The sequence below is a fragment of the Carcharhinus amblyrhynchos genome, chromosome 20 (assembly GCF_965287045.1).
Source record: "Carcharhinus amblyrhynchos chromosome 20, sCarAmb.v2.hapA, whole genome shotgun sequence".
NCBI classification, from domain to species: Eukaryota; Metazoa; Chordata; class Chondrichthyes; order Carcharhiniformes; family Carcharhinidae; genus Carcharhinus; species Carcharhinus amblyrhynchos.
The window spans coordinates 22,973,431-22,981,596 of NC_137343.1; positions in this window are offsets into that span (position 1 = coordinate 22,973,431).

Below are 8,166 nucleotides of genomic sequence, written 5' to 3' on the forward strand. Positions count from 1 at the left end.
ATTCAAAAGTCTAATGGCAGCAGGGAAGAAGCTGTTCTTGAGTCGGTTGGTATGTGATCTCAGACTTCTGTATCTTTTTCCTGACAGAAGAAGGTGGAAGAGAGTATGTCTGGGATGGGTAGGGTCTTTGATTATGCCGGCTGCTTTTCTGAGGCAGCAGAGAGTGTGGACAGAGTCAATGGATGGGAAGCTGGTTTGCTTGATGTTGGAATTGTCTCTGATGTTCTGGCCAATATTTGTCCTCTTATCAACACCACACAAACAGATTATCTGATCGTTATCCTTCGCAGTTTGTGGGAGCTGGCCATGTGCAAATTTGGCCACAGTGTTTCCTTGTTTGCAATGTATTTGCCTCGAAGAAGTGCTTTGGGCCATCCTCTGGTTGTGAAAGGCACTACCTAAATGCAAGTCTTTCTATTCCTGGTATGTCTAGGGAAGCGGTTAATGGTGGAACAGACTAGTCCATATTGAAAAAGGCAAAGAAATGTGTGTGGAGGCAGGAGAATGTGTGGTCATGTGTGAATCTGAGAACTGTTGGCAAAATACTTGACAATTGCACAGGCAAGGGAGGCAATAAGGAATCATAGAATCCTTACCGTTCAGAAGAGGCCATTTGGCTTGTCGAATCTACACTGACTTTTTGGCAGAGTACCTTACCTATGTCCTCTCCCCCAACCCTATCCCTGTAATCCCAACACATTTACCTTGGCTAATCCATCCATTGACATCTTGTACACTAAATGGCAATTTAGCATGGCCAATCCACCTAACTTGCATAGCTTTGGATTGTGGGAGGAAACTGGAGCACCTGGAGGAAACCCATGCAGACATGGGAAGAAGTGCAAACACCACACCACATAGACAGACACCTGAGGCCGGAATTGACCTCAGATCCCTGGTACTGTGTAGCAGGGCTATTCATTGTGCCAACATGTCAGTCATGACAAACCTCAAGGAATGCCCTGGGCAAGTCACCTCCCTCCATCAAACTTCCCTCCATGTAGTTGGTAAGATAGAGGACAATTATCATCTGCCATGACCATCAGGGGGAACATCAAACAAGGGAAGTGCCAGTTTTTCCGTGCTAAACGGAGAGGGGATACAGCAGAGGTTATTGAAATGTTAAAAAAGTACTTTAAATATAAAAAGAATAGGATATGTTTAAGTAGACGTTTAATTACCACTGGATATTCACACTAGTTTGGAGTTTAGTTGGACTTTGAGTTCTGTCAGAGGTGCAGTTGCAAATTGATTCCGTTTACCCAGGATATCAATGGTTGACAGCATCAGAGTTTCAGCACTGTAATTATTTTAGAACACAGAACATGGAAAAACTACAGCACAAACAGGCCCTTTGGCCCACAAGTTGTGCGGATGATAGCCATACCTAACAGGCTTACCTATAACTCTCAATTCTATTAAGTTCCATGTACTCATTCAGAAGTCTCTTGAAAGACCCTATCGAATTTGCCTCCACCACCACCGACAGCAGCCGATTCCACTCACCCACCAACCTCTGAGTGAAAAACTTACCCCTGATATCTCCTCTGTACCTACTCCCCAGCACCTTAAACCTGTGTCCTCTCGGAGCAACCATTCCAGCCCTTGGAAAAAGCCTCTGAGAATCCACCCGATCTATACCTCTCAACATCTTATACACTTCTATTTTGCTCTGGACTGAGTCATTCAGCCCCTGGAGCCTGCTCCTACTTTCTTGGGTGGTTCAGATTTTTTTTGGAATCACTGAATAGTCTCTGTGTCTCTCTTTAGTCACGGTGAGTTGCTTGGAAAACACAGTTTGGCAACATCTATAAAAAAATTCATAGATTGGAAGCAGAGTTAGGAATTGGCAATTCTCGAGCAGTCTTGACCTCGAGTCGCTGGTGATTGATGAAGGCTGTGAACTGCTGCAGCAGAGGGGAGTGGACAATCTGTGCTGAGTTAGAGGGTGCCAGTTGGAATGGGAGGGGGGGCGCGGAGACAATGATCACACAGGCAGATCCCACAGGACACCTATTGAACCCATTGCTGAAAATAATCTCTTTCATGGGAGGGAGGGCCGAGGACTTCAGTTAGGTGGGTAGTCTGACATCATTTTAATTTCATTGCAAGTTCAGAACAACTGTTACAAACTAATTTGACATTAATTCCCAGGAATGTCTTGGTGCATTTAATATTGTTGAAGAGCCTCATTGCCCCCACCAATTACTTAACAACAGAGTTCTGAAGAAGTGATACTGGTCTCAAAACAGATGCAGCCAGACTTGCTGGGTTATTTATTCCCCCAGTGATTTCTGTTTTTAATTTCAGATTTATTATTTTAATTATTTATTTTAAGCATTTCTCAATGGAAGCTTGTCATCAGATGGCGAGCAAGACAGTGCACATTTGGGCTAAGAGTAGCAACGACAATGCCAGTTGTAAGTTAAGTGAGGCTAAAATATTGCAGATTCAGCAATAGGCTAAATCAATTGGCCTCTTTATAAAGTAAGGCAGGCATTGGCAAACAATTGTGCCATCTAGTGCTCTGTTGGTGTTATGCAACTCCTTCAAACACCAAACAGGCTCACACAATCTGTCTGTCCCTTCTATATTTAGGCAGATAACAATCGGGCAAAAGAAAACATCAGGATGCTTCTATTCAGTGCTTCGATTTCTGCTACCATATCTTTATGTAAAACGTGTTTCACCCAGTAACATGAATATTTCTAAATTAAATGCTTTCATGTTTTAAAGAGACAATTTGTACTTTTGGGGTCCAACCTACCAGCCAAGACCCCGAGCTGTCCAACTCCAAACTGCTCCGACACAACCTTTTGGTCATAGCTCATTGAAATTTTGGCTTTTATCTTTGATTTGAATTGATTTATTATTGTCATATGCATTAGGATACAGTGAAAAGTATTGTTTTTTTGCATGTTGTACAGACAAAACATACCATTCAAAGTATACATAAAGGAGAAGGAAAGGATATAGTGTTACAGTAATAGCTGGGGGGTAGAGAAAGATCAGTTTACTATATGGTAAGTCCGTTCATATTGTGAGCAGATTGGAATTTAGTAGTGGTGCTTCTATTACACAGCCAAAATCCACTCCTTGCTTGCTTCAAAAACCAAATTCGAATTGGATCAAATTCACGGTCCCCACAAGAGAGACAAACGAGATCCACACTGACAAGATAAAGCATTGCACCTCCCCCAGAAGTGGTGCTTCAACGATACAGAAAGCCTTTAGTCAGACCTCATTTGGAGCATTGTGTTCAGTTTTGGCCTGGGCACCCAAACTCAGGGAAATGTATTGGCCTTGCAGGCATTAGCAAGAATATCAGGGTTTTAAAGGGTTAAATTATGAGGCTATATTGTCTCAATTTAGTTTGCTTCTATACCAGGGTGTTAAAGGAATGTAGATTGACCCAGCATGTCCATTTGTATTGGCATGAGTCAAAAAACCTGATTGGAATCTCCCAGCCTCTGCTCCCCATTATCCAGGATAAATGAGGCTTTCAAACTTGGAGCCATAGTACCATCTCCGCCCCACCTCCCACCCAAACAAACCCCAGAGTCCGCTTCATAATGCCACAGGAGTATCAGGGCTTTAAGCATTCAATTATGAAGATTTGCTGCATCAATTTGACTTCATTCCACAAGCACAAAGAGCAGGAACTCTCAAGTTCACAGAGTCATTATGTACATAAGGTGGCCATTTGATCCATCACGCCTATGCCAACTCATTGTGTTCTTTACCTTATATACATTCAAAGAAAATGAACATGAAGAAACGTATGGCTAGAGAGACTGAGATTGGGACATGGTGGTGAGTAAGGAGACTGAGATGGAGGGAAGGGCTCAGGAGAAGAGTATTGGGGCAGTGGGAGGAGGACTGGTGGGAGATTTGGATTGGGTGTCAAGGAGAGAAAGTGGGCAGGCAATCATAGCACTGATATTCAGGGAAGGAAAGAGCAATAGAGTCTAGTGTTGAGAGATGGGGAGCAGAGAAAATGAGGGACTAGTGTCATCAGGTGGTGTGACCAATAAATGATGGTTCAGGGAAAGAGAGGAAGTCTAGGGAAAGGCAGGTCAAAAGATATGAGTTTCCAGGGGAGATGGCCAGATTGTGCAATGGGAGTCAAGAGTTTAGCACTTGGCTGATGGCTGAGATGGAGATTAGGGACTAAGGTCAAAGGGATTGGGGTTGGATGGTAGGGAAGAAGGAGAAAAATTGTGTAGCATAGGACAAGGTGTTGTCCAATGTCAGAACTAGCAGCAACATCTGCCAGTTGGTGTGTGGAAGCAGCTTTGAGAGAGGAGCAGCCAGTAAAGGTATCAAGATGGTACTGAGGACAAATGGTAAAAGATCCTTTCCATTAGCAAGAAAAGAAGCCAGAGTTCTATGATTCTCAACGTACTCAGGGAGTGTCCCAGGGTCTAATAATAGAGGTGAAATGGGAGAGCAGATATAGTCTGTAATGGTTCACAGAAATGCACTCATGGTTGTGTTCCACAGAAAGGGAAAGTTTATTTTACTTCCCCATCATTTCTTTAATAGCTTCCAGTGGTCCCTTAAAGGACCTCTGTTTTGAACTGAGAAAACTAGTTGGGAACAGCAGGGCACACACTCCAGGCAGTGTTTTCATGTGCAGATTAATCCTGATATAGGTGCTGGGCCCATCCTTTCATGTTTCAGTTGAACCAATGCAAATTCCCCCAAGGATGACACAAATGGGCCGTGGTCACGCAGATTAGGTACAAGATTTTGCACCCAGTAATTGCTTCACTTTGAACCTGGTTTACACCTCCCAAAAAATGGCAAAACACAGAACCCATTTCTGACCCAGTGTACCTAAATAACTTGTGCTGAATGCAGACCTCACTAAGTACCAGGATGTTGGAGCAGGCCCACTATGTAAATTGAGTTTGAAACCCTTAGTCCAACATGTGGGGAGGTGGTGGAGTAGTAGTATTGTTGCAGGATTAGTAAAAAGATACTCAGCTCTGGGGACACATGTTCAACTCCCACCATGGCAGGAGCTTAAAGATATGGTAAATTTTAACAAAAGAAAATCTAAAACTTCTTTTGTTTAGAATAGCATTTCTGATTCAGATCAGTCACATCCTTGATAGATATAGGTAGCCCAAAACATTGGTCACACTGTGGCTTTTTGCAACATTTGGCATCATCAACCAGATACTGTAGTGCTCATCAAACTCTAAAGTGGAGAAAACACTTTGAGCAAGAGACAGACTGTTAAAATAAATAAATTAGGAAGAACCCCTTCCCCCAGATAAAGAATTATATTAAGTGACAGAAACAAAAATGAGGAATGTTCAAAATGCAGCTGTATGCTTCAGAGATGTAGTTCCAAAAATACCATGCTGGCCTATTAACCATGTAAGGAATGGTTAAAGGGATATCCAATAAATTTTTAACCCCTTTCAACTCCACATTGATATATTAGTGTAATTTTTGAGAGGGATTCTTAGGTTAAAATGTTTATGAGCTAGCTCTGACATTGTTTAGCATTAACTGTACATAGGCTAGCAAAGTACTTACTATCTCAGTAATCTATAAACCTGTTATGCCCAATGTGTTGGGGAGTTGTGGCCCTGGGCACTCAGCAGGAAGCCTGTCAGGTCTTGCCGGTTCTGGCTTTGAGCAACAAAAGATGAAACGTACAGACAGTGGCAGCCAAGGAAATGTTTAAAGATAAAAAGCTGCAAGGCAGTCAAGCAGCCAGAAAGTTGAAATGCAGACGAGATTAGTCAGAAGTGACCTTGTTTAAATGAAAACAACCCATTGATGTAAGGAGGCATGACATGTCCATTATTTTGTATTATTGTGCAAAGGTAAGTTGTACTGTGTGACTTATATAAGTCTGACTGTATTTGCCATTCTGCATATTCACATTACTGTAGTTTATCAATGCACATCAAGTTTCATAACACTAATTATTTACTCAGTTCAGAGATTTAAAGAAATAAATATGCAAGAAAACTCATTTGGTTCAGGTAACAAGATGACGCTTACGTCTCTTGATTATATGATCATGAAAGTACATAGAGGGTGGTATCAATACACCCACATAAAAATAAGACACTCATTCTGCTTACAGATGGCAGTGAACCAGAGAAGGTATCCAAGACATGCCTAAAATCATAACCAGAAAAAAAATGACATTGAGTGAGGGTTACTCCAAGTCTTTCTCATCTTAACCTATCAACTTTTTCTTCTTTTATCACCACACTTGTAGTGCATGTCTACCCAATTCTTGTCACTGATTGGCCCTAGCTACTAGTTATAAGAACCCTTTGTTCTAAGGATGCGGTCTGAACTTCCTAGTAGGTTAACTATTAATTTTTGGACTTTTCCCAGGATTCAGCATGGTTTAAGCCATTTATCCTGCTCAGGGATGAGGTTCAACTGACAAAGTAGTCGTTTCTCATGCTTGGCTTTAAGTCGCTATGGAAATTTTGCAATGTCTGCTGACATCAGTAACAAATGGCCCAGTGTTTCTATTGATTGTGATTGAGACATACAGCTCAGTTTTATGAATGTATTTGGGTGCAGTGAAAGAGGTCTTTTCACGATATTGGGGATGTTGTTTCTGGAACAAAGGTAAAAAAATTTTGCTAAAAGCTCAACTGAAATTTGATGAATTTGAAGTTGTGTTCTTGACAACATTTCTGACAGAAATTCATTTTTAAAACTCTCAGTCCACTAAGACATGCTTTAGATCATCTAAAATTACATGTATGTAAGTTCTATTAGCAAATGATGTAATAAAGCCAATTTTATTCATGATTATGTGGCCAACAGTAAGGACCAAGTATCAGCATAAATAAACCTGAAACTCCAATGTTATATTGGGTATTTACAGCAGATATATCTCAGCTCACTTAAGAAGTTGTCTTTGAAGTAAAATTGGTTTCTTCGTTGGTTGAAACATTACTGCAACTTTAGTAAATACCTACCGAACATTTGAATTAAATTTAGCTTGACATTTTTGATATTTTCCACACTCACAGTTATAGATAGCATTATGAATGAATTGAAGAAAAATGATATTTGATAATGATTCCATCTCTTGTAATTATATAGCACATTTTAATAGTATCTAAGACATTAGACACTATTAAGATGTTACTATTACTGGGCTGGAGGGGAAAGGGTGCTGAGCAGGAACATAATGGGGTGAAAGGTCAAGAAACTGCAGTCTAACTTAGGACATGTCTCTACCTGGACAGCAAGCTGCTGTGCAAGTGGGAAAAGCATAGAATATTGGATTGTTTTTGCCTGACTTGCATGCTGAAACATCAGGCTCTATACTGACACAAAGTGGTAACTCTCATTACAAACTAACGGACTATACTGAAAAACCACTTTTCAAAGTTATCAGAGTGAGACGTGCAAAAGGATGATTCATCGTGAAATCAGGAACATTTTATCAAACAAGGAGGTAGGTTGATGAGTGTTATTGAAATTGACTGTTCAGAGTTGGCTACTTTGTACTGGAATTAATTCCCAAAGGCCTTACCTCCCCTTTGATAGTCCATGTCACAGAGACAGAAGGAAAGAAGCCCTGCAGGCACAGGATGAAAAATTCAAATGAAAAAGTATTTTAATTTCTCGTTCATTTTCATCTTCCATGTATTATAGGCTTAAAAAAGTTTTAAAAACTGGGAATTTGGTGTCCTACAGGATCTATTTTGACAGTGATATCTGCTTAGAGGCACACACACAGGTTGACAGTGGTATCTGCTCAGAGAGAGAAACACACACACACATACATTGGCAAAAGACAAGACATACTACCAGTCCAGTTTTGCTTTCTGACAAAATGAAAGCTGTATATACAGGTTATTCACTAGCATCAAATATTGGTTGACTTTAGAGTTACGTAAGAATTAGCCAGATAATTGATTCTCAGCTATTCAAAATTACTATAAATTGCCTAAGCTAAATGAAATTTACCTGAGTTATTCTTAGATTTAATTAGGGCAGTTGGAGACACAAATGAGACAATAGATTTTCACTGACAGTAAACAAAACTACTTTGCGTCATTGCAAGCTATAATACAGCCGCTCTGTTGCATTTAATGCTAATTCAGAGTTGGAAACGATGACACAGAATTACAGAAATTAATTTAGATAATCATGTTGACTGTTGAT